The 27,429-nt window shown below is 36.1% G+C and overlaps 1 protein-coding gene and 1 long non-coding RNA gene across 6 annotated transcripts in view; one reads left to right on the forward strand and one right to left on the reverse strand.

Annotated features, from left to right (window-relative positions):
• Positions 1–27,429, forward strand: part of LINGO2 (leucine rich repeat and Ig domain containing 2) — a 1,205,266-nt gene that overhangs the window by 184,446 nt on the left and 993,391 nt on the right. The gene's annotated exons all lie outside the window — the stretch shown is intronic.
• LOC132367772 (uncharacterized) lies at positions 97–25,896 on the reverse strand. 2 transcript variants are annotated; one of them, XR_009503854.1, is made up of 4 exons: positions 25,864–25,896; positions 20,030–20,134; positions 15,190–15,358; positions 97–697 (listed from the first exon to the last, which is right to left on the reverse strand). It is a non-coding gene; the product is annotated as an uncharacterized LOC132367772 (long non-coding RNA). The 2 variants fall into 2 exon arrangements; XR_009503853.1 differs by lacking the exon at positions 25,864–25,896 and adding an exon at positions 22,504–22,541.

Consider the following 27,429-nt stretch of genomic DNA (forward strand, 5'->3'; position numbering starts at 1 on the left):
TTAGTATTTGCAAAGGGAAGCTGTAACATGCATTGACCTGGATGTGATTCCTCATAGTGTTTATGAGATTCACATTATTCTTTATTTTGCTTCCGTTCTCAGTAATCAGGGGTTTTCAGTTTATTCCTTGATTTTTATGTGTGCCTCTTTTTTTCTCTTTTTATTAAGCTGGGACACCACAAATGTTTGAAAAAAGATGCAGTCTGTGCAGGGAACATTTTTTTCATCCGTTAGTGGAGATACTATGAATGGACCATCAGGGATCTGTAATTGGTATTCTTTTAATACAAGAATTCTCTTTTTCTTGGTGAACAATACGAGTCACTGTATGGCTTCAGTTAGGAGGAGGTCATTCATTTTGCCACCAGACAGGTTTAATACAGCTAAAGGCAACTACAAAGTGGTAGGAATGAGATTGGTAATAAAGTTGGACTTTAATCTTCCAGATTGAAAAATGCATTTCATCAAAGTGGATTTCCTGTTGAGCATACATCCCAGCAAATTCACACAACTGTAGTAAGAAAATGATCACAATGTGTATCTCAGTGGGTTAGGGCTTATTGGCGTTATGTAGGAGACACATTTCAATAACACTCCTTTCCCTCTCTTCCTCTGTTTCTTCTTCTCCCATTCTCATCAGGCACCAGATTGTTAAAGTAGATCATTTTCTAAAGTTGAGCTTGTTTCCATGGGTAATCTGTTTATTAAAATGATAATCTGTTAGTATCTTTAATGATATGTATTTAAACATACATGGGGAAGATTGTTGGCTCAACTGTAGTCAAATTAGCAGTAACTTGAATGGGAAGTAATGTCATTAGATCTACATTTACCCATGATTAATATTTATACATTCAGCATTTATTATGACAGATATTTATTGATTACTTACTGTGTACTCAAGCCTAGAAATGAAATGATGAATGAGACACAATCCCTTTCCTCAAAGTGTTATCTGCCCAAGTTTCTGTGAATATAGGTAACTATTACACTACATTAATAATTCTATAATAGATATATTAGAGACATTCTAAGAAATCACATATGTCATTAAAAGATGCTAAGGGGTTTGGCTACCTGTAGAGACTGATACAACACTGGAAACGAATATGATCAGATCTTTGCTCTAGCCAGAAAATTCTAACAGAGTGTGGAGGGCAGTGTAAAGGGGTTTATTGATTTTGGAATTAGGGAGACTGATTAGAGACTTCTGTTCCATTAGCAGCAGCAAAACTGAGGCTTGTATTGTTAGTGGGTGGAAGGAGGGCTTAATTCTATAACAGAAGGAGAAAGAAGGGAATATTTGTATTTCTCTGTACATGCAAAGGTGTTAACATTAGCAAAATAAAAGTTAATGCTTCAGCAGAAAACATTAAACTTTGTTGTACATACAGTTTTATACCAAGAATGCAGGCAGCTCTCTTAATATATAGCTTCATACCTAAAGGTCTAATACAATTTTTTATCTATGACCATAGAAAAAAGATTCTAGGTATTCTGAAATTACTTTCCTTCCAATTGAGTATTTGATTGTCAGATTTTTAGTCTTATGTGAGCTAATGGAGTTTAGACTAAAACTATATAAATATATTTCTATTTTTTACTGTAAAAATGAACGTATTTATTGATTTGAATTTCTAGAGGAAGACTGCTTTTAACACTGTTTATCATAAAAGTACTTAAAGTATAATTTCATATTTTGTAAACATTATTTTGTAACTATTAGGTCTGCATTTTAGTCACATTAAAGATTAATTTTAATAAGATCATTTAAATAAAAGAGTGGTAATCAAAAGCAAATGACTATAATATTCATTTATATTTATAATGTAATTTCTCAAATGTAAGGTAATTTTAAGCTGGTACCCATTATTACAATTGCTGAAAAGTAAATTTTAAAAAATATTAAAAGAATATACAGTATCCTGTTATCCTTAGATTTTTAGACATTTGTATTACTTTATCGTAAATATCCTCTTTTCCTTCATTTTCCAAAATAAATTCCATTCATTTTCAAAAGAATTTATTTTGGAAAATGAAGTATGGATACTTTTTGTGTATTATGTAGTCCATTTTCAAATTTTCAAAGGTTACATAATTTGATTAGCCAGAACCATTTCTTTCACCTTGCCCTTATGGTTGTGTCCAGGTCTGTCCTGGTTGTGAGGCCACTCAGGATGTTGGACATTTAATTAGTGAGTCAACAAGTATTTATTTAAATTCTATATAGGGTACATGGTGTCAGTTAATAAAATACAAGTCATTTTATAATAATTTGTATTTTTTGGCTCAAAGAGAATAGTTTGACCTTCCTTGATTCACTGATTGTTTGGGTTCCCTTATTCAGAAATGTATATTGTGTGCCTATCAAATACCACATATCATGCTAGATAGATATTGGGAATATAAAGATGAGTAAGGCTGTCTTCAGAACTCACTGTTAGTAAGAGAGAATGTACACAGAGAGTAACAAGGCCTTTTGATAAGTGCTCAAAGGCTCAAAGGCCTTTGATAAGTGATATAAATCACAATGAAGAGAGTACTGTTTGACTCACGGAGATGAGAGTGATGAATTTTGCTTAGGAGAACATGTCTAAATGCTTGGTTACTTCAATATGGTAAAAAATCCACTACAATACATACAGAAGGCCAGCGTATAAAGAAGCAAGGTCTAGGAACTTCCTAGGTGGTCCAGTGGTTAAGACTGTGTGCTCCCAATACAGGGGACGTACGTTCAATCCCTGGTTGGGGAACTAAGATCCTGCATACCTCAAGGCAAGACCTAAAAAAAAAAAACAAAAGGAAGCAAGGTCTAGTTATGAGCATTGTTTCAGGAAATGATATCTGAGAACTCGAAGTTCAGCATTTAAAAAATAAACACTTGGTTTTGGGCAGGTATTTTGAATTGTCAACTGTAAAAGACCACTTAGAATAAGTACTGTATTGATGGAATTAATTGAATTTCAATCCTAGTGTTGAAAGAAAATTGCCCAACAGAAAGAATATAATCAAAACTTAGACCTCTCAATTATCATAAACGACGCAAAGAAAAGACATTAATTGAGAAATCATCTTATGAGCACTGGCTCTTCAGGATCAGCCCCCTATTCTGGATGATTGTGAAAGCAAGCCTAGCCGTCATCTTGTGGGAGGTAGAGAGAAGAAGCACTTTACTAAGGACTAGCTGATTTAATTGTTAGCATTGAGTAAGACACATGACCACTTGGTGCTTTGGTTTCTTCTGTTTTAAAATTGAAAATATTTTCAAGATACTTCTTCCATATCCAAAATTGTATTTTTCTCATTCTACAAAGGAGAAAACCAGTGGTTTTCAGAAACTTTGTAGTGTGAGAAAACTGTGAAAGGAAATCAAATCTTCAGTGGTAAGATCAGCAATAATTTAAGAAAGCAGGACAATATCCCAAGATTTGGAAAAAAACAAACAAAGATAAACAGAAAAATTTTTCCTTAACTGCTCCAACTTCACTCCCATATGCAACATTGACTTAAGCCTAATAGTTGTGCTACTTCATGATAAACAGACACTCTTCTGGCAGAGTTATATATTGTCTTAATCCATTTAAAACTCTTATTTGAAATGTGCTTCATATTGAGACCCAGGAAATAGTTCAGGAAATGTTATTTAAAAGAAAAATGAAGGCAAACAAAAATGTAAACATTCATTTTCCTGACCTGTAGTAAAAATTGTAGAATTACTATTTAAGGTGAGTCATACTAATCTGTGTGATAGTTAAATCATACTAATCAGTCCAGTAGTTAGTCTGATATTCCTCCCATTTTACAAGTAAGGAAACTGAGGCACAGAGGCACTCAAATAGTTGCAGTGATGGTTTCATTGCTCTAATAATTGTCTGAATTTTCCTTATGAATTTCTGTAGTTATGAATGTCTGGCTATCAGTTTGGTCATCAATAATGTGACTGAATTGGATTAAATAACATTTTAGACCCCTAGGTTTTTTTCCTACAGGGATTTACATAAACTACACTTGCATATACAGCTCTAATGTAGTGTAGATTACTGAAAATATATGAGAAGGCAGCAAATTTGACTCACATCCTTGGAGTACTGTTTGCACTGCCACACATTGGCCAAGCTTCCATCATATCACACTTAAATATAGCTATGGGCCTTTTTTTCTTACTCGTTCCCTCCTTCTCTACCTCCCTTCTGTAATAATCCATCTGGAGTCTGATCTGAACAAAGAAAAGCATTGTGTTGTTGGATTAGAAAATTGTTCCAAATATTCTCTATTCTTGAGCAATATATGGTCTAGTAGAAGCCATAGCAAATAACTGCACATAAGCTAGTGTTTGAACACCAGCCTCTGAGGTATCCTAATTGACTCTCCTTTTTTCTCCTTCAATTCACATAGCTAGGCCAGTCTTCTTTTTAAAAAAAAATCACTTCCTTGCTCTCAGGCCTGTGCCTAAAATCCTCATCTCTTCCGTGATTTTTCTTAAACCAAATTTCAATTTCTGTGCCTAACCTTAAGAGTTATATTACCTGTTGCAACCATTTTTTCTCATTTCTTCACAACACACTTTTGCTCAAATTAGCAGTCCTCACTACTCTCTGGCTTCCTTAGTTCCTGTTGTCATGCTCACTTCTGTGCCATTACTCCTATTAAACAGTTCTTCCTTTCTCAGTGAACGATAGAGATGTTCCACTGTATCAGCAAGGAATCAGTTCCAGATCCCCAAATGCTTGGCTATGAAGATCCTTGGATGTTTAAGTCCCTTTTATAAAATGGTGTATTACAGGTACTGAGGGCTCCCTGTATGCCATTGATAGGTCCATTTCTGGTAAGTCCAGCTCTCTTCTTACCTGCATGACCAGAATCTGCCTTCTGGCTTCTTGCAGTCAAGTAATGGATCTTATTATTGCCTTCTAAGGATGAATATTGTTTCCACATGGAGCTTGAGTTCTTGGCTTTCTCTCTTTACTGGCCCTTTAGAAACTTAAGAATAGGGCTCGAGCAGAAGCAAGAACTACAATACTGCAGCCTGTGGAACAAAAACCACATTCACAGAATGACAGACAAAATGAAAAGGCAGAGGATTATGTACAAGATGAAGGAACAAGATAAAACCACAGAAAAACAACTAAATGAAGTGGAGATAGGCAATTTTGCAGAAAAAGAATTCAAAATAATGATAGTGAAGATGATCCAGGACCTTGGAAAAAGAATGGAGGCAAAGGCAAAAACAGAGATGAACAATACAGTAACTAAAATGAAAAATATACTAGAAGGAATCAATAGCAGAATAACTGAGGCAGAAGAACGGATAAGTGACCTGGAAGACAGAATGGTGGAAATCACTGCCACGGAAGAGAATAAAGAGAAAAGAATGACAAGAAATGAAGACAGCCTAAGAGACCTCTGGGACAACATTAAACGCAACAACATTCGCATTATAGGGGTCCCAGAAGGAGAAGAGAGAGAGAAAGGACCTGAGAAAATATTTGAAGAGATTAGAGTTGAAAACTTCCCTAACATGGGAAAGGAAATAGCCACCCAAGTCCAGGAAGCACAGAGAGTCCCAGGCAGGATAAACCCAAGGAGAAACATGCCGAGACACATAGTAATCAAACTGACAAAAATTAAAGACAAAGAAAAATGATTAAAAGCAACAAGGGAAAAATGACAAATAACATGCAGGGAAACTCCTATAAGGTTAAGAGCTGATTTCTCAGTAGAAACTCTACAAGTAGAAGGGAGTGGCACGATATATTTAAAGTGAAGAAAGGGAAGAACCTACAAACAAGATTACTCTACCCAGCAAGGATCTCATTCAGATTCAATGAGAAATCAAAAGCTTTACAGACAAGCAAAACCTAAGCAAATTCAGCACCACCAAACCAGCTCTACAACGAATGCTAAAGGAACTTCTCTAAGTGGGAAACGCAAGAGAAGAAAAGGACCTACAAAAACAAACCTAAAACAATCAAGAAAATGGTAATAGGAACATACATATCGATAATTACCTTAAATGTAAATGGATTAAATGCTCCAAACTAAAGACGCAGGGTTACTGAATGGATTCAAAAACAAGAGACCCACTTCAGACCTAGGGACACATACAGACTGAAAGTGAGGGGATGGAAAAAGATATTCCATGCAAATGGAAATCAAAAGAAAGCTGGAGTAGCAATACTCTGATAAAATAGACTTTAAAATAAAGAATGTTACAACAAACAAGGAAGGACACTACATAATGATCAAGGGATCAATCCAAGAAGAAGATACAACAATTATATATGCACCCAATGTAGGAGCACCTTGATACATAAGGACAATGCTAACAGCTATAAAAGAGAAAATCAACAGTAACACAATAATAGTGGGGGACTTTAACACCTCCCTTACAACAATGGACAGATCATGAAGACAGAAAATTAATAAGGAAGCACAGGCTTTAAATGACACAATAGACCAGCGAGATTTAATTAATATTCATAGGACATTCCATCTGAAAACAGCAGATTACACTTTCTTCTCAAGTGCACATGGAACATTCTCCAGGATAAATCACATCTTGGGTCACAAATCAAGCCTCAGTAAATTTAAGAAAATTGAAATCATATCAAGCATCTTTTCCAACCACAACACTATGAGATTAGAAATCAATTACAGGGAAGAAAACATAAAAAAACAGAAACTCATGGAGGCTAAACAATACGTTACTAAATAATCAAGAGATCACTGAAGAAATCAAAGAGGAAATCAAAAAAATACCTAGAGACAAATGACAATGAAAACACGACTATCCAAATCCTGTGGGATACAGCAAAAGCAGTTTTAAGAGGAAAGTTTATAGCAATTCAATCGTAACTCAGGAAACAAGAAAAATATCAAATAAACAACCTAACTTTACACCTAAAGCAACTAGAGAAAGAAGAACAAACAAAACCCAAAGTTAGTAGAAGGAAAGAAATCATAAAGATCAGAGAAGAAATAAATGAAATAGAAACAAAGAAAACAATAGCAAAGATCAATAAAACTAAAAGCTGGTTCTTTGAGAAGATAAACAAAATTGATAAACTCTTAGCCAGACTCATCAAGAAAAAGAGGGAGAGAACTCAAATCAATAATTTAGGAATGCAAAAGGAGAAGTTACAGTGGACACCACAGAACTACAAAGCATCCTAAGAGACTACTACAAGCAACTCTATGCCAATAAAATGGACAACTTGGAAGAAATGGACAAATTCTTAGAAAGGTATAACCTTCCAAGATTGAACCAGTAAGAAATAGAAAATATGAACAGACCAATCACAAGTAATGAAATTGAAACTGTGATTAAAAATCTTCCAGCAAACAAAAGCCCAGGACCAGGTAGCTTCACAGGTGAATTCTATCAAACATTTAGAGAAGAGCTAACACCTATCCTTCTCAAACTCTTCCAAAATATTGCAGAGGAAGGAACAGTCCCAAACTCATTCTATGAGGCCACCATCACCTTTTTATCAAAACCAGAGAAAGATACTACAAAAGAAGAAAATTACAGACCAGTATCACTGATGAATATAGATGCAAAAATCCTCAACAAAATACTAGCAAACAGAATCCAACAGCACATTAAAAGGATCATACACCATGATCAAGTGGGATTTATTCCAGGGATGCAAGGATTCTTCAATATACGCAAATCAATCAATGTGATACACCATATTAACAAATTGAAAAATAAAAACTGTGTGATCATCTCAATAGATGCAGAGAAAGCTTTTGACAAAATTCAGAATGAATTTATGATAAAAAATCTCCAGAAAGTGGGCATAGAGGGAGCCTACCTCAACATGATAAAGGCCATATACGATAAACCCACAGCGAACATCATTCTCAGTGGTGAAAAAATGAAAGCATTTCCACTAAGATTAGGAACAAGACAAGGATGTCCACTCTCACCACTGTAATTCAACATACTTTTGGAAATCCTAGCCACGGCATCAGAGAAGGAAATTAAATAAAAGGAATACAAATTAGAAGAGAAGAAGTAAAACTGTCATGATTTGCAGATTACATGATGCTATACATAGATAATCCTAAAGACTCCACCAGAAAACTACTAGAGCTAATGAATGAATTTGGTAAAGTTGCAGGATACAAAATTAATGCACAGAATCTCTAGCATTCCTATACACTAACATGAAAAGATCAGAAAGAGAAATTAAGGAAACAATCCCATTCAACACTGCAACAAAAAAAAATAAAATACCTCGGAGTAAACCTACCTAAGGATGTAAAAGACCTGTACTCAGAAAACTATAAGATACTGATGAAAGAAATCAGGGTGACATAAACAGATGGAGAAATATACCATGTTTTTGGATTGGAAGAATCAATATTGTGAAAAGATACTACACAAAGCAATCTACAGATTCAATGTAATCCCTATCAAATTACCAATGGCACTTTTTACTGAACTAGAACAAAAAAATCTTAAAATTTGTATGGGGACACGAAAGACCCTGAATAGCCAAAGCAATCTTGAGGGAAAAAAATGGAGTTGGAGGCATCAGACTTTACTACAAAGCTACAGTCATCAAGACAATATGGTCCTGGCACAAAAACAGAAATATAGATCAATGGAACAGGACAGAAAGCCCAGAGATAAACCCACACACGTATGGTCACCTAATCTATGACAAAGGAGGCAAGGATATACAATGGAGAAAAGAAATTCTCTTCAATAAGTGGTGCTGGGAAAACTGGACAGTTACATGTAAAAGAATTAAATTAGAACACTCCCTAACACCATACACAAAAATAAACTCAAAATGGATTAAAGACCAAAATATAAGACCAGATACTATAAAACTCCTAGCGGATAACATAGGAAGAACACTCTTTGACATAAATCACAGCAAGATCTTTTTTGTCCCACCTCCTAGAGTAATGGAGATAAAAACAAAAATAAACAAATGGGACCTAATGAAACTTAAAAGCTTTTGCACACACAGCAAAGGAAACTATAAACAAGGCAAAAAGCAATGCTCAGAATGGGAGAAAACATTTGCAAATGAATCAACAGACAGAAGATTAATCTCCAAAATAAACAGCTCATGCAGCTCAATATTAAAAAAACAAACAACCCAATCCAAAAATGGGCAGAAGACCTGAATAGACATTTCTCCAAAGAAGGCATACAGATGGCCAAGAAGCACATGAAAAGCTGCTCAACATCACTATTAGAGAAATGAAAATCAAAACTGCAATGTGGTATCACGTCACACCAGTTAGAATGGGCATCATCAGAAAATCTACAAACAACAAATGCTGGAGAGGGTGTGGAGAAAAGGGAACCCTCTCGCACTGTTGGTGAGAATGTAAATTGATACAGCCACTATGGAGAACAGTACTGAGGTTCCTTACAAAACTAAAAATAGAATTACCATATGACACAGCAATCCCACTACTGGGCATATACCCAGAGAAAACCATAATTCAAAAAGACACCTACATCCCAATGTTCATTGCAGCACTATTTACAATAGCCAGATCATGGAAGCAACCTAAATGCCCATCGACAGACAAATGGATAAAGATATGGTATATATATACAATGGAATGTTACTCAGCCATAAAAAGGAATGAAATTAGGTCATTTGTAGAGACGTGGATGGACCTAGAGATTGTCATAGGGAGTGAAGTGAGTCAGAAAGAGAAAAACAAATATTGTATATTAATGCATATATGTGCAATCTAGAAAAATGGTACCGATGAACCAGTTTTCAGGGCAGAAATAGAGACACAGATGTAGAGAACAAATGTATGCACACCAAGGGGGGAAAGCGGGTGGTGGTGGTGGTGGTGGTGGGATTAATTGGGAGATTCGATTGACATATATACACTAATATGTATAAGATAGATAACTAATAAGAATGTGCTGTATAAAAAAATAAATAAAATTAAATTTAAAAAAAAGAATAAGGCTCACCTATTAAAACCACAGTGTGCAGCTTTTTTTTTTTTTTTTTTCCAGACAAGCCTATGTAGACCCACCTGATAATACAATCATTACTTCTCGGAATGTATTATTAAGAAAAAATGTATTGTGGTTTTCACGTAGGCTCTTGGTTTAAAAAGTACTTATTATTTACCTGTATCAGCACCATCTGGAATTTGCGTTTGACTCTTGCCTCCATAGTTCAGTCCAGTGCCCTGGATTCCATACTGCATTTCTTTGCCAGAGAGAGAGAGATATATGCCCAAAAAGATGAGTGTCTAAATCATTTTGAGCATATGATACCCATTTTAGTGTTTTACCTTAAACACTCAGGTGTAAGTGCAATTTTATCTTGGAGCTCCCATTAAACTGTGAATGGGAGCACTCAGCAAAACATACGGCTGTTAAACATATGCCTTCAGCCATCATGTGCTAGCTCTTCCTTAAGTTCATTCTTCCCTTTAAAAAATAAGTTGCTGAGTTTGCAAGTTCTGTCTCAGGGATTTTTATCATTTCTGCAAATCCACCTAAAATCTTTCTGCTGAGCATTATTGCTTAATTCAGTAGCTTCTTTGATTAAATATTATTCAACCTGTTTAGTAGGAATTGACCTCTTCTGATTCTTAGGAAAGGAATAGAAAGACACCTAGTAATCAGTGCTTAGAAATATTGTATCCCCAAAAGGTTTGTTTTTTTTTTTGGTATTGATCATTGTTTTCTTGCGTTCTAGAAATAATTGTGAATGTTTGACTCTTAATCTAGTATGACTAACATTTCCTGAGCACCCATTATGGTCAAAGTATTGTGCCAGTCACCATGTAGTCACAGAGATGAGAATGACATGCCTGCTCCTCAAGAAGCAGAGTAAGTGACAGACTTGAGCTGAACTATTCAATTTCACTAGGTAAAATATGATCAGTATCAGAATAAGATGATCAGTAGGGGAGAAGACCAGAAGAGGAAGTAATTGGTTCTGCTAAAGCACCCCTTGGTTACCTTTTCATCATGTCACCATGCACTAATGGCAGACATAAATAACAGAAGTGTGCCATAAGGTTAACCAATACACTTAAAATGGAATGCCTACTCTCTCATAAGAGATATAAAACTCATGTATTTACAGATGTAACACATATCACATGTGTGGCTGCATACCCTGAAGAACTGGTATATTTCCACCTTCACCACAAACACTGAAAAATGTAGTTTGAAGTCTAAATCCTAAGTTAATACTATATTATCAGTTCAATGGTAGTAAAACATGTGCCCTGTTTTATATGGTATCTTCTTTCTTTCTTTAGCCTCATGGCATTATTTACGTTGCTTAAATGGAACAGAGTATCAGTTGTTTGTTTGTTTAATAAAAATGTCTGAATTAGTGTGTGGAAAGACAGTACAATAGTTGAGATTTAGCAAAATCCATGGAATTTTTTATGTACTTAAAAATACCTCTTGGGTCACTTTCATAGCTGACTTGGTCTAAATATGGCTAGTTACCTGAGTTAAGATTACTAGTGAAATCACATATTTCAGGGAATAATAGTTTGAAGAGCTTCTTCAAGTCTTTTTGCTCATACTAGCCCCACTTGAGCCTCTACATGCTCTCTTTGAATTTTGCTGCTCAGTTGTCCCTTGACTAGAGATACTTTAAGAAACCCTTGATTATCTTTGTCTTTATGCAGTTGTTGCTGGAGATACATTTTAGTACATTCCTCAGTCCTCTACATAAGACCTCAAGCATTTCTTTCAGATGTAAGTGATAAGAGATGCTGTATAACATCTTTATTTATTTATTTATTTATTTATTTATTTATGGCTGTGTTGGGTCTTCGTTTCTGTGCGAGGGCTTTCTCTAGTTGCGGCAAGTGGGGGCCACTCTTCATCGCGGTGCGCGGGCCTCTCACTATCGCGGCCTCTCTTGTTGCGGAGCACAGGCTCCAGACGCGCAGGCTCAGTAGTTGTGGCTCACGGGCCTAGTTGCTCCGTGGCATGTGGGATCTTCCCAGACCAGGGCTCGAACCCATGTCCCCTGCATTGGCAGGCAGACTCTCAACCACTGCGCCACCAGGGAAGCCCCCTGTATAACATCTTTAGATGCTGACTGCCTTTGTTCATTATTCAGCTCACCTCTTACCCGCTGTGGGAGCTTGAGTAAGTTCATAAGCCTCTCTTGACACTAGTCCTCAGTTTCTTCATCTGTCAAATTCAAATAATAATGACTACTTTCTCGAGGTATTGTGAGGATGAAATGAGTTAATGCCTGGCAGTTAAGCAAAACAGAGATTGGCACATAATAATATCCCATAATAATAATAATAATTAGTGGACTACTACCACTATGAAATGGCATACATTTCTTAGCGTCCCTTGATAAATAGTGTATTTTCCTTAAGAGCCCTGAAAACCATGTTTCTGTTTTCACTTTGACTTCAAAAAGCCCAGAGTCAAATTCTGAGACATCTTGAGTTACTCATATGGAATAAGAGTCTTACATATCTGTGCTCAAAATTTCCTCTTATTTCGATCTTCAATGTGCATATGGATTTTCTCTAGCTCTGTTTTGGTGTATTAATTTATATGTTTCAATTTCATCATATGTAAAGGCAACTCAGATTCTTCCTTAAACTAGATAGAATAATGAACAAGCAAATACAAAGAAATAAATAAACAGGGTATTCAGATCAGTCCTAATTAATTTTTATTTTATTACTTTTTTAAAAAAATTAATTAATTATTTATTTATTTGGCTGTGTCAGGTTCCAGTTGCTGCATGTGGATCTTCTGTTGTGGCACGTGGGCTCTTCATTGTGGACTTCTCCCTAGTTGCAGTGCATGGGATTCTCTAGTTGTGGCGCACAGGCTCCAGAGCATGTGGGGCTCAGTAGTTGTGGCACGCAGGTTCTCTAGTTGTGGCACATGGGCTCTAGAGCACGCATGCTCAGTAGTTGCAGCGTGCGGGCTTAGTTGCCCTACGGCATGTAGGATCTTAGTTCCCCGACCAGGGATCAATCCTACGTCCCCTGCATTGGAAAGCGAATTCTTAACCACTGGACCACCAGGGAAGGCCCCTAATTAATTTTTAAAACAGCATGTTTGAAAGTGAAAATAAAACGTACATGTTTTGAACATCCAACCTTCTATAGCATAATTACATTATGCCACAAAATAAATAGAGGGTGAAGGCATCAGGGATATTTAGAGATGGATTGAAGTATAGTGTCACTCTCTGACTTGATTTGGGCTCCTGGAAGAGTCAGGTCACAAAAGTCATATAAATAAGCCACAGAAGAAAGCATACAGACACTAGTAAGTTACAGCCACTAAAGAGTGACCTCATATGTAGAAGTTGGATTTTCTAGCTATTCAGTTTTATTGGTCAATTATTGCATTCATTTTAGCATGAAGTATCCCATTAACATTTTATACCATTTTGAAAAATTAGATTCATGAACAAATACATCCCTCAAAAATAAGATTGGGAGATATTTGTGAAGTGGTTATAGATGCTTTATATTTTGGCCTGAGAATTTGGGTTAATGGAAGAATTTTGTTATTTCTTATCGGCTTCTAAATCACAGGATTCCTTACTAGGTGGTAAAAATGACCACACTTGTTGATTTTCTCTCTTGCTGATAGCTTTACTTGAGTAAAAGTATAAAACATTCTGTTGGCTTATATTTTATGTTTCCATAGTGATCTAAGGTAGAGGGTGAACAAAAGCTACTATAATTTCAAACATTTAGGCTTCTTGCTTTAATGTTCTAGTCAGTATATACATTGTGAAGGATGAAGGGCACAGGGATCATTTGACTGGAGATCTCAGTATTGGCAGAGTTGGAAAGATTATTCAGCTGAAAACCCCTGAACTGAGTGGTTGATATGCATCATGGCCCATCTTGCTTCCTTCCTCACTGGGAACCCTGAGAAATCCAGTAGTTTTTGGTTTGGTAACATGGTAACACCACCAACTGAGGGAAGTGATCAAGTATTTTGTGCCAAGCCCTGAGCCGTAGACACTATATTATATAGGTTTGAAAATTCAACAAATAAAGAACTTCTTGAAGAGCCTAGTTACTGGACTAAGGAATGTATATGCCAGAACCAGAAACTCTAAAGAGTAATATTTTGAAAAGAATTACTGATATGCATAGTTCAGGCATGGTACAATAGTAAGGTTTGGGAGGTACGTATAGTAAGAGAGTAGAGAGTTGGAAGTTAGGAAAGTTGAATTGACCATTATGTTTTATGAAGGTAACATGGTGGCCATGGTTGAGAACATGAAGGAGCTTGAATTCTTTGTGTGCATTAGCAGATCAGAGAGAATAAAAATTATAGACTACATGGAGAAAATACTACATAGAATATTTCAAGATATGAAGATTCTAATAAAGTAGATGGAAATAAGCACTTGGAATTATGAGGATGGTGAGCATAGGCTGGCACCTCCCCTCTGAAGCAAGAAATCAACATGAGACTCTTCAAAAAGAGAGGAACTCCGGACCTTCTGTAGGCAATGAGGAGGATGTACAGGCATTAAGCTATTTTTTTAAAAACCTGTAGGTTGTCCTGGTGGAGAAAAATGTCCTGTGGTTTGACATTGAGTTTATATATGGCAAGGGTCTGCAAATTGTATCTGTCAGCCAAATCCAGCCTGCCACCTATTTTGTAAATAGAGTCTTGGCGAAACACAGCCATGCTCATGCTTTACTTATTTTCTATAGTTTCTTTTGTACTCTAATGGCAGAGTTGAGTAGTTGCAACAAAGTTTATGATCTGCAAAGCTTAAACTATTACTAGCTGGCCCTTTATGGAAAAAATGTGCTGACCCCCTGATATAGACCACAGTGTAGGAGGTATATGTTAAATGTTCAAACACACATGCATGATTTAATATTTTGACAGACCTTTCAAGAATTATTAAGTCCAGTGGGGTGAGTGATACTACCAAAACAAACAAGGGGACCATCTTTAGAAGCTATTAAGACAGTTGAGAAGTGTAGCAAGGGTGAGCAGTGATGGGAGCGGTGGAATACATTCTTTTTCTTTCTTTCTAAATAGTACACCTCCAATGCTTATTTTGCATAATGGAAACTTTGTACCATTTGACCAACACCTCCCCATTTCCCCCTCCCCACAGACCCTGGCAAGCACCATTCTACTCTCTTCTATGTGTTTAACTATTTTAGATTCCATATATAAGTGAGATCGTGCAGTACTTGCTTTCTGTGTTCACTTAGCATAATGTTCTCCAGGTCCCCCCACGTTGTCACAGATGGCAGGGTTTCCTTCTTTTAAGGCTAATATTCTATTTCATATATGTTCTTTATCCATTCATCCATCAAAGGACATTTAGTTGTTTCCATGTCTTGGCTACGGTGAGTAATCCTGCAATGAACATGAAGGTGGAACACAGTTTTAAAAAGGGTTTCCTTTTGTTTCTTTGTGGTAATTTGGGTCAGATTGATTGTTAAGACTGACCAGAAGATGTTAGAGAAACAAGGTGAAAGCAAGAAGTTAATCAGAGGGTCATTGCTTTTTACATGCTTACTGCTCACCTGTGGTCAGGCCCTGCTTCCTCCTTCCCCTGAGAAGCTGGTACAACCAGAGTACCAAATCTCCACCCCACCTCTCCACCAGCTCCCCCGATGTGAGAACTTGACTATCTCAATTTCTGTTCTGTTATAGCTAAGTATGCCTGTGTAAATCAGACACGCAATAGTATTTTATTAGGAACATTTGACCAGAAATTGGGTTTAGGCCATAATCCTTATTAATTGGGTTTTGAGCAAATCACTTATTCTTTCTTGGTCTTTGTTTCCTTGTATAAAGGATGGCTATAATATTTCATTTGTTTTGTCTACATCACTTATACTTCATAGTATTAGCAACAGAAAAAGAGAGGAGATATGTAAAAGTGTTTTGAGGAACATAAAGCACTGTTCAAAGATAAGCTGCTATATACTTGCAGTATTTATTGTTATTTTGCAGCACTGACACGTAGGACTAGAGTAGTCCTGAGGTGCTAACCCAAAATAGCCTGATGAAGTGATGTCGTCTGACCCAGCCTGACCTAATGACAGTTTAGTCTGGGAAGTCTCTGGGACAAGATATTTCAGTTGTTTATGTCCATTTTAGTGTGGCTTAGACATCAAATATTAATTGCTGGCCAGACGTGGTGGTAAAGACTTACTCATGTGGATTTAGCTGTACTTCACTTTCCTATGATCTTCTCTAAGAAGGAAATAAGAAACGTAGGCCTCCATAACATATATGCTGAATAGCTCATAGTAAGTAACCAGTTGTTTTTTTTTTTTTTTAATGAATTCATTTATTTATTTATTTTTGGCTGCGGTGGGTCTCCGTTGCTGCACACGGGCTTTTTCTAGTTGCGGTGAGCAGGGGCTACTCTTCATTGCGGTGCGCGGGCTTCTCATTGCTGTGGCTTCTCTTGTTGCAGAGCACGGGCTCTAGGCGCGTGGGCTTCAGTAGTCATGGCACGTGGGCTCAGTAGTTGTGGCTCGCGTACTCTAGAGTGCAGCCTCAGTATTTGTGGCACACGGGCTTAGTTGCTCTGCGGCATGTGGGATATTCCCAGACCAGGGCTCGAACCCGTGTTCCCTGCATTGGCAGGCGGATTCTTAACCACTGTGCTACCAGGGAAGTCCAGTAAGTAACTAGTTTTATTGAAGGAATGACTGGGGAAAAATGAATAAATTTGTACGTACATGTGCTTAGAGAGAGAGAAGGAAATTGAGAGAAAGGAAATGAAGAACCAGTAGGAAAATGTTAAATGTCAGAAAGTCAAGTAGGCAATAAAGATTTTGAGGAGTGTATAAAGGAGAATTAGTAAGAGAATGAAGTATCTGATAAGGAATTAATATTAAGATGTCTAGATAGTTGAGAACACATTAGGCACTACGTATAAAATTTGCCTGTTATAGTATTTTCCTGCTAATCAAAGTATAACATGGACATCCATATAAGATGTTGAAATTTCTGTGCTCCCCATGGAAATATGATGAGATTTATTTAAATCAAGGCAATATACTTCTACACGTCAATAAGGATATAGTATGTTAATTGAATCTGGGGCTGAGGCCCTTTTCATTTTGTCAGCTACTAGACTACAAGTTAATTATGAGTTCTTTGTTCTTATCCTACAATAAAAGCAAAGTTCTCATAATATTACATTTGAAAGGCATCCAGCACTCAAGTGACTATATTTCCATGTTTCATAGTCTAAGGAATTACACTACTGTGGAAAATGTTTCAGGGTTCTTTACATTGTTGTCTTGGGTTGCTCTATGCTAATCTAGATCATTTTATAGCTATAGCAACTAAAGAGCTATAAAGTGAACCACCAAGAGAAACTCATAATAAAATATTAAATTAGATGTTCTCCCTAAAGAATAAGCTACATCTGAAAAGTGAGTGGGATATTTTGTTAGGTACATGCATTTTCAGAGTTAACTAGGGTGCCATTTAGCACATTGGAGTAGTTCTTGCAAACTTCCCAAGAGGTCTGAAAAAAAGGAATGAGTTTCTCAAAGTGCCTGTTTTTTACACTGGGGAACAATTGAAGTTAGAAAAATCTGTTTCAATAAATGGCTTCTCCCTCCCTGTGTGTTAACAGAACAATTGTAGTCAATACAAGATTTTCCCATTTTACAAACTAGGGTGGGGAGAAGTAATCTAAAACTTGTGTCTAAGGCTTCCCTTGCCAAAAGCTTTTTTAACTGCAGTTATCTTGGGATGGCTGAAATTAAGAATTTCAAGGAAACAAGAAGATGAACTGGCTGGATGAACTATAGAGATTTTATCCAGCACTAATAGAAAAGAACTTTTCCTGAAATCCTAAAATTAAATATGGTTTCCAGAGGGTCAAAGTATAATATGGATAGATTTAGTCACTGTTCCAAACCAAACCTATGAAAGATATCTTCAGGTGACTAAAAATAAAAGTAGATATTTTGTTACAGTTATTTCAAATCAAAAATTTCCTGTTACTAGGAATAGTAATGATAGTTAATGATAATGCTATAAATATCTAATATTATTTACCATTTTGTTAATTACCAATGGGAGAATGATAATATCCTCCAACTCATGAAAAAGCACAGTAGAGACAACTGGAGACAGTAACTTGCAATGGTTAAAAGGGAAAGTTCTGGAGTTGGTTCACCTGTGATGAAAATCTGGTTCCACTATTTACTGTCTAGGTGAACTTACGTAATTATTAACTTTTAAAATTCTGTTTCTCTAATTATGCATAATTAAATAATACTCTTAAGTTGTTTTGATCATTAAATTGAATGATGCAGCCAAAGGGTACATGTCACAGTGTCTGACACATAGCACTCATAAAGGTGAAGACATATTGTCATTTCTGCCATTATTTATTTTTGTCTCTTTTCTCCATACATTTTCAGCAACGTTTACAAGTTGTGCCATTGGCATTTAAGTTGGTTGATCCATTAAAAATAATTTCCTATTTCTTAGCTAATGAATAGATGTTAACTAACGTCTTTATATGAAGAATTACTTCTTGAGGTATGATGTTTATTACTTTAAAAAAAGTGGCAAATGAATGCTAAAGTGCTAAAGGAAGTGAGCCTAATTTGTTCACAAAGCATGGACACGTGTCTATGTTGATGTCTATGTAGGTGATGGATGCTAATTTAAAGGTGGCCAAGGGATCATGGCCAATTATTCAGTTCATTTATATTTTTAATGTTTTGTGACATTAATAATGCCTTAATGATGTTGCTGATGTTTCTGGAGACACACTGGCTAGAATATGGAAGGTGACCATTACTTCTTGAAAGATTTCATTCTGTTCACCTTTCACAATTGTATACATCTTGGGATAGACCTGCAGAAGACAAGAACTTTCTCACAGAGTCAAATTGAGTGAAGCTTGTCTCTCCTAATGACTAAAAGGGAAAAAGTAAAGATCCCAGTTCTTAGAACATGGAGATAGTGTGAATGGCTCCCAGGGGGTGCCAGACCAAGCCATGGAGATGACACATGACGGGGACTACTGAAGAAGAAACTCACCCCTCTACAAACGGTGCTTATACTCAGCTATGTCTGAATATAAGGGGCTATTTGGTTTGCATCCATTTATTGGGAAGCGTTTAATTTTGCTTCTAATAATTTTATATGTGTACAGTAATTCACATTTAGTATACATATATGATGACTTCACACTTCAGAACTACAGCACATTCTAGATTAAGAAATCAATGTTTTAGTTGAGTTTTGAAACCATTGTAAGCACTGTGAGGATAGATGTTTCTGTTTTACAGATGAGGAAATTGAGTCTTAGGTAGGTCGGGTAAATTGCTTATTGCCACACAATTACTAAATGGTAGAGTTTGGGTGCAAAATCACAGACTTTCTTCATTTTCCATTATACTACTATGCCTTATAAAGCAAGCATTTTCAAATGACTTTTTTTTTGATCATGTATGTAGATTATGCCATTTTTATTTAAAATAATTCAGCTTTTTCTAAAAGAACGATGCGTTCCTTTAATGCCTAATTATGTATTTTGCTTCTATCATCTGCATTCAGATACCAATTTCACTGCTTAGTAGCTGTGAGAACTTGCATAACTTAATCCCTCGAAGACTATTTTGTTTTTCTCCTCTGTAAAATGAAAATTCTCAGGATTCTTATTTAAAATGCAGATGCCTTCTTGGACCTCTTCAATCTGAAAAAATATATATGAGTAGGCTTACAAGATGATTCGTATGTACATTACAATTTGAAGTTAACCACATTTATCTCAACTTTAGTTTCATATATTCCCTGGTAATAGCTGTTTTAGAGAAATCTAAATATATGTGGTCTGTAACCTCATTCACAGAAAAAAATTTTTTTAAATTTTATATTTAACAATAATATTAGATTTTACATAATAAGAAAATTGTTGTGGACTTTAGTTTAAAAAATTGTGTTATATTTTAGTTATTGTGGGAGCACAAAAATTTACCTGTTTAATTTTTTTAAATAACAGGAATATATGTCTATTTTAGAAAATTTTTAACTTACAGAAAAGTAGACAAAAATACAGACTGTTATGTTTTGGCGCTCTTCCTTCTTCATTCCCTGCTTCTTCTCAGTGTCCTTTGCTGTCTCATCCTCATCATCCAGAACCTGTGAATATTGGTGTGCTCAGGGCTCAGTCCTCAGAAGTGTTCTCTTCTCTATTCTCTCCCCAGATGATTTCATCAGTTCTTAGGGCTTTCAAGTTACCTCTCCATGCTGACAATTCTTAAATGTATATCTTCAGCCCTTAACTCTTAAGAAATTCTAGATTCTTAGGTCTGCCTGCATACTTAACTTATTCACTTGGATTTTAAAGAGATTGTAGACTGAACATGTCCATAATCAAATTCCTGGTCCTTCTGTAGTTTCCCTTATCTCCTGCCATCCAGCTACTGAAATCAAAAACCTTAGGATTATCCCTGAATCCTCCCTTTCTTTCCCACCTCATTTTTTTTTTTTTAAGCCATGCTGTGGCATGTGGGATCTTAGTTCCTGACCAGGGATTGAACCCGTGCCCCCTGCAGTGGAAGCACAGAGTCTTCACCACTGAACCACCAGGGAAGTCCCCCCACCTCATTTTTAACCCTTTAGCAAATCCTGTTGGTTCTGCCATCAAAATGTGCCCAGAATCCCCCAGGCTCTTCTCAATACTGCCAGAGTGATGGTGTTAAAACTCAAGTTAGATCACATTACTCCTCTTATCAGAACCTTCTGTGGCTTCTCTTTTCACTCAGCATGTAAGCGAAGTTCCTTAAGCTGTCCCTGCAAAATATTCCCTGACTTCCTCTTATTACTCTCCTGTTTACTTCATTCCAGACATGTTGGCCTCCTTGCTCTTTATCTAAAATGTCAGCATATTTCTGACTTAAGACACTTGCACCACTGTTTTCTAAGCCAAGAACATTTCTTCTACCAACACTAACATGAATAACCTGTTCATTTCCTTGCCTCTGTTCCAATATCATAAGTGAGGTCTTCCCTGGTCATCATAACCCTATTCCCCATCCTCTGCACTCCCTTGATTTCCTATTCCTTTGTTTTCACTCCCTCCTTCCTTCCCTCCCTCCCTCCCTCCCTCCTTCCACACACACCTGTGTTTCCTTCCTTTCTTCCTTTTTCCCTCCCCATCCCTTTCTTCTTCCCTCTCTCCCTTCCTCTCTTTATTTTTTTCTTTTTCTTTTTATCCACCATTAAAGCAGGGACTGCTGTATATCTAGTAACTAGAACACATGAGGTACTAAGCAAATGTTTATTTAAAGAATGTAGAGGCACATTGTCTAAGTTTTGGTTCTTTCAGAAGCAGAATTAGAGTTCAAATAGTTTATTTGGAAAGTGCATGGAGCATGGAAGGGAAATAGAAAGGTGCCAAAGGGGAGGGGTGACAGCTGGCTTCCATAAGGATGACTGAAACTCACTCCCCCTGTGAAATGCTGCAAAGCACATGCCTCGATTTATCTACTTATGGCAAGGGTAGGCTGATGCATTGACCCACCAATTTCTGAGAATACTAGTTGAGGGCTGCTCCCAGGGAGGTGTTAATTGCCTTGTATTTCTAGCCTGCCTCTCTATCCTAAACTTCCAAGGTTACAGCAAAAGAGCTTTCAGGTATACAAATGTAGATAACCTGGAAATGAGGTGAGGGGAGCACAAACAGACACACACACACACAAACACACACTGATATGGCTGTGAGCACTGCCAACAACTGCTGCATATGTTAAAAAACCCTCTTATAGGTATATTTGCCATAATATTGGAGGATCCTTTCATTATTCAGGCCTATATTTTGGGAAATAACATATATAATGGAGTGCAGAAAACTCCAAAATGAAAATTCCCATAGTCCAAAAGTTTACAACTGGGTGTACTGAATAAAGTGCCTTATCAATGGAATTCAGCAGATGGCCCCAATATATTTCACTGGCGACTAGTGAAATTCCTTACATGACGTGACCTGTGAAGAAGTGTTCAGTATCAAGTACATAGTTTTACTACAACTTTGTTGACCTTCCAAAATCTTTTCTATTACCTTTCACAAAGTCTCTTTAAATTATATATCGATTGAAGATTTCATCATAGCTTGTATCAAAATAATTACACTTATGAATCATAAACAAAATTAATTCTCCCCAGCTCAACATTCAGAAATCTCATGCTTAGTAAGATCACTTTTAGAGTTTAACCTATTCTGCTGATTGAAGTAGCATGAGCAGTAATCTGTGGTGCCTGATTTCCATCGCTACTGCATTACCATTTTACAAAGCTAATACTGCTAATGCGGCATTAAAGCATCAAGGGACCTGGGGGAGCATCTGGTCTCCAGCCTCTGTTTTACAGATGAGGTTTTTCATTCATTTATCTTGGCTTTTCCTGTGTTTGATTTAGAGGCTCTGGCTCCTTTGTTCGTGTCAGGTAACACAACTCTACACTGCTTATTGTTGAATATTTAATCAATAAAGATAGTTAAGAAAACCCACCTTTACTCAGTTAAGGTCTACTACTCCGTACTTTTTCTACAAGAGAGGAGGAAAAAAAAAAGGAAAGGAAAGGTAACTTGATTACTTGTTCATTAATAGTCCAGAGGACATTCCTAAACCATATGCCCAAAGACTGTATTTCCCTTTTACTAATAGTTTTTATGCCTTGCCTGTGAAGCATATCTGATAAGATTTAGGTAACAGACTAATCCTCAAAGTTTTTCCTAAAGGTCTGGATGCCAGACACTTAGGGACATTTTGGACTAAAGTAAGTGATGTGTAAATTATATGGCTTTTCATCTTGTCGGTGAGTCTGTCTTTAGGCTGAGAGTAAAAACAAGAACTGATGTATTAGTATTAGTTGGCATAGCAGTTGGAGCCCTGAATCGGAAATTTTCTTTTTTTCTCAAAGGAAAAGAATATGCGGCAAGAAACTGGCAAAGGTATTATCAAATAGTTCCCCATGTGTTTGGACGTTAAATAATGAAGATTATGACATTCTTGTTGTCTACATGTTATAATTTCCTTAAGAACAGTCGATAAATCCACTAAATATTTACTGAGTGTTGACTATGTGCTAGGCACTGTACTAGGCATCAAAAAATATGACATTAAAATAATAGCCCTTTTTAAATATAATAGCAATCATTTGCTAATTGATTGTTAGTGTAGACTGAAACACAGAAAAACAGAGATTAGGTTTAATTCAAATCTCCTAAAAATTAGCATATTTTCTATCAATCTGTATAGCTTCTCTAGTTTTCCCATAGTTTGTTATACATATTCAGGCAGATATATATGTATATATGTAATATATGCAAAATATATGTAAATGAGTATTTCATAGTAAATATAGTAGATACATTTGTAAGATAATCCTGACTTCTTGTTAAATTTTTATAATTGAACCTATATAATGTGTGTGCTAAGAAATTGCTGAGTAAATTTTTTTGCCATATTCATGTATAGTGCTTTAACTCATAAAATCTTCTGAAAACAAAACATTTTATATTAACAATAAAATTGGGTACTTTGTATTTAATATTTTGTGGTTTATATAATCACCATCATGATGACTCTATACACACAAAGAAACACCTAAGTATTTGTATGAATAAACTAATACTTACAGCTTATGGTACTGATTTTTGCGCTTAGCATGTGGCAAGTACTTTCTAAAAATTAAAGAAATATTAACTTATTTAATGTTTACAATAGTCCTACAAAAAAAGGACTATTGCTAACCCCATTTTATACCCTAGGAAGGTGAGCCCCATAAAGATGAATTAACATGAGGGGAGGGGTAAATAGGGAGATTGGGATTGACATATACACACTACTATGTATAAAATAGATAACTAACAAGAACCTACTGTATAGCACAGGGAACTCTACTGAATACTCTGTAATGGCTATATGGGAAAAGAATCTAAAAAAGAGTGGATATATGTATATGTATAACTGGTTCTCTTTGCTGTACACCTGAAACTAACACAACATTGTAAATCAACTATTCTCCAATAAAAATGTTAAATAAATAAATAAATAAATAAAAAGATTAGTTAACTTGCCCAAGGAGACATAGATGATACATGGAGCTGCAACTTGAATCCAAGGAAACTGACTTGAGTCAGTGTTCTTAATCACTGATGTATACGTTTGTGGGTACACACACACACACACACACACATACACACACACACACACACACACACGCAGATGGAAGAGTAGAAAGAACATAGACTTAGATTTGTTGCAGTACAGAGTTGAATTTATATTCCAGCTTTTCCTCTTGCTAGTTCTGTAACCCAGGGAAGTATTTGCATTCTGTGTGTCTCAGGAGATATAGGTACATCTCTCTGACACAGTAAATGAATTAAATAATACTGTGTATAGGGTAGAATGTGTGCAACATGGTGTTGCACCACATAATGGTCAATAACTGCACTTCCTTTAATTTGTGCTATTTCTCAATATGCTATCTAAACATTGATTTACCAGAAATTTCTCAATGAGGGTGTTCATGGGAGGATTAATGAAGTTTTAAATTCTGGATTGGTAATTCAAGTCTATCTTTTAAATACATATGTTATATATATTTATTTTATTTATAATATATAATATATATTGTAAATATTATCACTAATTAAAGGGTAAAATAAGCATGTACTCATATAAATTGAAATTTAAATGAAAGATAATAAATCTAAAATATATACATGGGATAATTTCTCTTTTCTGTATACCTTATTTAATGAAATTTTTATGGGAAACATTTAGTTAGTACTTTAGGGGCAATAAGTCAGGGAGCTTTTCTTAGCTTATAAAATGAGGTGGAAGAAGTTTGAAATGGAAGAGGAAGGGGAGAAAGTGTCATTTTAAATAGGAATGGAGCCAATTTAGATTTTGTAGATCATGAAGTAGATAACTTGGAGCTATTAGGGAGATTGTTCCAAGGGGAACTTTTCTAGGCAAATAATAAAGACTGTAGTAAAATGAAACCTAGTGAGAGCGATTTTCTCCTTCAAATGTAGGCTTTCGTTTCTATATGACCTGGCATTGACCTACACGATGCATAACCAAGATTAACTTTGGGATTAGAGAAAAGACAAAGGCTCCGAGGTGCTATGGAGCTGCTGCTCATAACCTCTCCTGCTTGACCCTAGATTAGATTCTCGAAAAACCATAAAGTATCCAAGATATAATCGCTACCTTTTTTAAGCTTCTAAGTCTCAGAAAAAGCAAAGCACAGTCACCTTCCCAATTGTCACCTCCAGAAGGGAGGAAACCCAGCTTCATTGCTCAAAGTTTCGCCATTCCTTCTCTTTCTTTATTGTGTGTGTGTGTGTGTGTTTCTCTTGCTCTTCCGCGTTCAGTCCTCTAGCGGCTATTTTAGTCCCCAGTCTCTTTCTTGTCAATACAACTATAAAGGTGGTTGAAATTCTGAGTTCCTGTAGAATAACAGCTTAATCCTAACCTTCTCACACATGCTGGCAGTCCTTGGTGTCCTTGGCTTGGAGGTGCATCACTCTAACCTCTGTCTCCACTGTTGCATGGTGTTTTTCTCATGTGTCTGTTTCTCCTCCTTTTCTTATAAGCACACCAGTCAAACTGGATTTAGGGTCTACTGTATTCCACTCTGACCTTACTTGATTACATCTGCAAAGACCCTGTTGCCAAGTAAGGTCACATTTAAAGGTATCAGGGCTTTGGACTTGAACATATCTTTTTGGGGAACACAGTTCTACCATAAAAACACCTGTGGTAAAAGTAGAAGTTAAAGAATACTATACATTAATTTACAATTAAATGGGGCAAATGAAAATCAGAAGCCAGCAGAGACAGCTTCAGAGCACTCACCTAAACAGCATCAGGAAGTCTTCACAGAAAAAAAAAGAGAGAGTGCAGCAAGGGTATTTATGGTGGCAGAGCACATGTAACTTCACTGCCGGGAAGACAGACGCCCACACTGGCTGGAAGATTACTAACATCAGATTTGAGACCAGCTTGTACACCAAATATTAAATTCTGACAAAGTGCTGTCCTTGTGTGAACTCTGTCCTCAAAACTTTGGCTAATCCGTGCAGCCCTGCAAATGCTCTCGTGCGTACTCCCTCCCAATGTCAAAGCAGCTGCATCTGGTACACGAGCAACAGGACTGAATGTTCTGCTGATAACCACTATCCAGAGTAAATTATTATTTGCTCAGATCTGTGTATGTGCTATTCATATGTCAAGTTAACTCTGGACCCCCCTGATACATAAGTTCTACTTCTTGCCTATACAAAACATTATTGTTCATTACATGTTTAAATAACCATAACTGCCGTCTCTTGGGAGCCATATGGAAAATCAGTATTTGAAGTCGAAGTGAGTTACGTCGCTGAATATTTTAAAGCATCGTTTCAGAAAAAGAAGTCATAACCTTAACTGTTTAAATCACGTGACTATCACAGGAAGCATATTTCCACAATAATCATCACAATACTGATGATGATAATCAGAAATAGCTATGATAAATTCATTATTTTACTTTTTTAAGTAAATTGAAGAATTTAAAAGAAGGTAGGGATGGAAGAATTGGACAGGCAATGAAGATGCTGGAGAATTCTGTGGGGTAGGACTACTTCTCTTTGAGACAGGAAAAGCAATGGAGATTTTAACGACATTGTTTCATATCTTCCCAGAAAGTGAAAGAGAAGGGCATATAACTCAAGCAGTCAAAAAGGTGAAATCAAGTACCATAGAAAACAGAAACAAGAGTTATGCCAAGACAAATTTTTTCAGAGGAATTCCAATCCAATTCCAAGATTTAATAGCTGCCTAGAAGCCCAAGAAAGTTATAGGACTAAGTAGCAAAGCAAGTGGGTACTGATTCTCATAGCCAATGTAGAAATTAAATAAAATTCCACTTCTACATGGTGGGGGAAATGGAATTGCTATTTGAGATTGCCAAGGAAATCTTATTGCTTATTTGCAGTTAGTTTATGTGCACTTAGTGCTTGATATATATGCAATAAGGTGTTCTTAATTAAATAAATTTCTTGAAAGAAAATATATGATAAAGATCCTTATTCTTAGGTTAGATTCATGAATAACTGTGTGGATTGAGGTAGTATACATATATTATTAAAATCTATTTCATTTTAAAGTTGTATTTGATTATCTTTACTCTTGATCAAACAGGGTAAGTAGCAAGGAAGCAAAGTTGTTGATCATATGAGATCTTAAATCTCTTGAGGTCAGCTCCCTCTGTAATTCAAAAGAAGATTCTCATTTTTGTGATATGCCCGTGAATGCAGTGAGCTGTGTGAAACACTCTTTTTGTTTAAACTTTATTAAGAATAGCGTGTGGTTAAAAATAACATTATAAGAATAGCTGAATAAACAAACTAGTTACATGAGCTATCAAAAATTATATTATGG

This window comes from Balaenoptera ricei, chromosome 6 (assembly GCF_028023285.1).
Source record: "Balaenoptera ricei isolate mBalRic1 chromosome 6, mBalRic1.hap2, whole genome shotgun sequence".
Taxonomy (NCBI): Eukaryota; Metazoa; Chordata; class Mammalia; order Artiodactyla; family Balaenopteridae; genus Balaenoptera; species Balaenoptera ricei.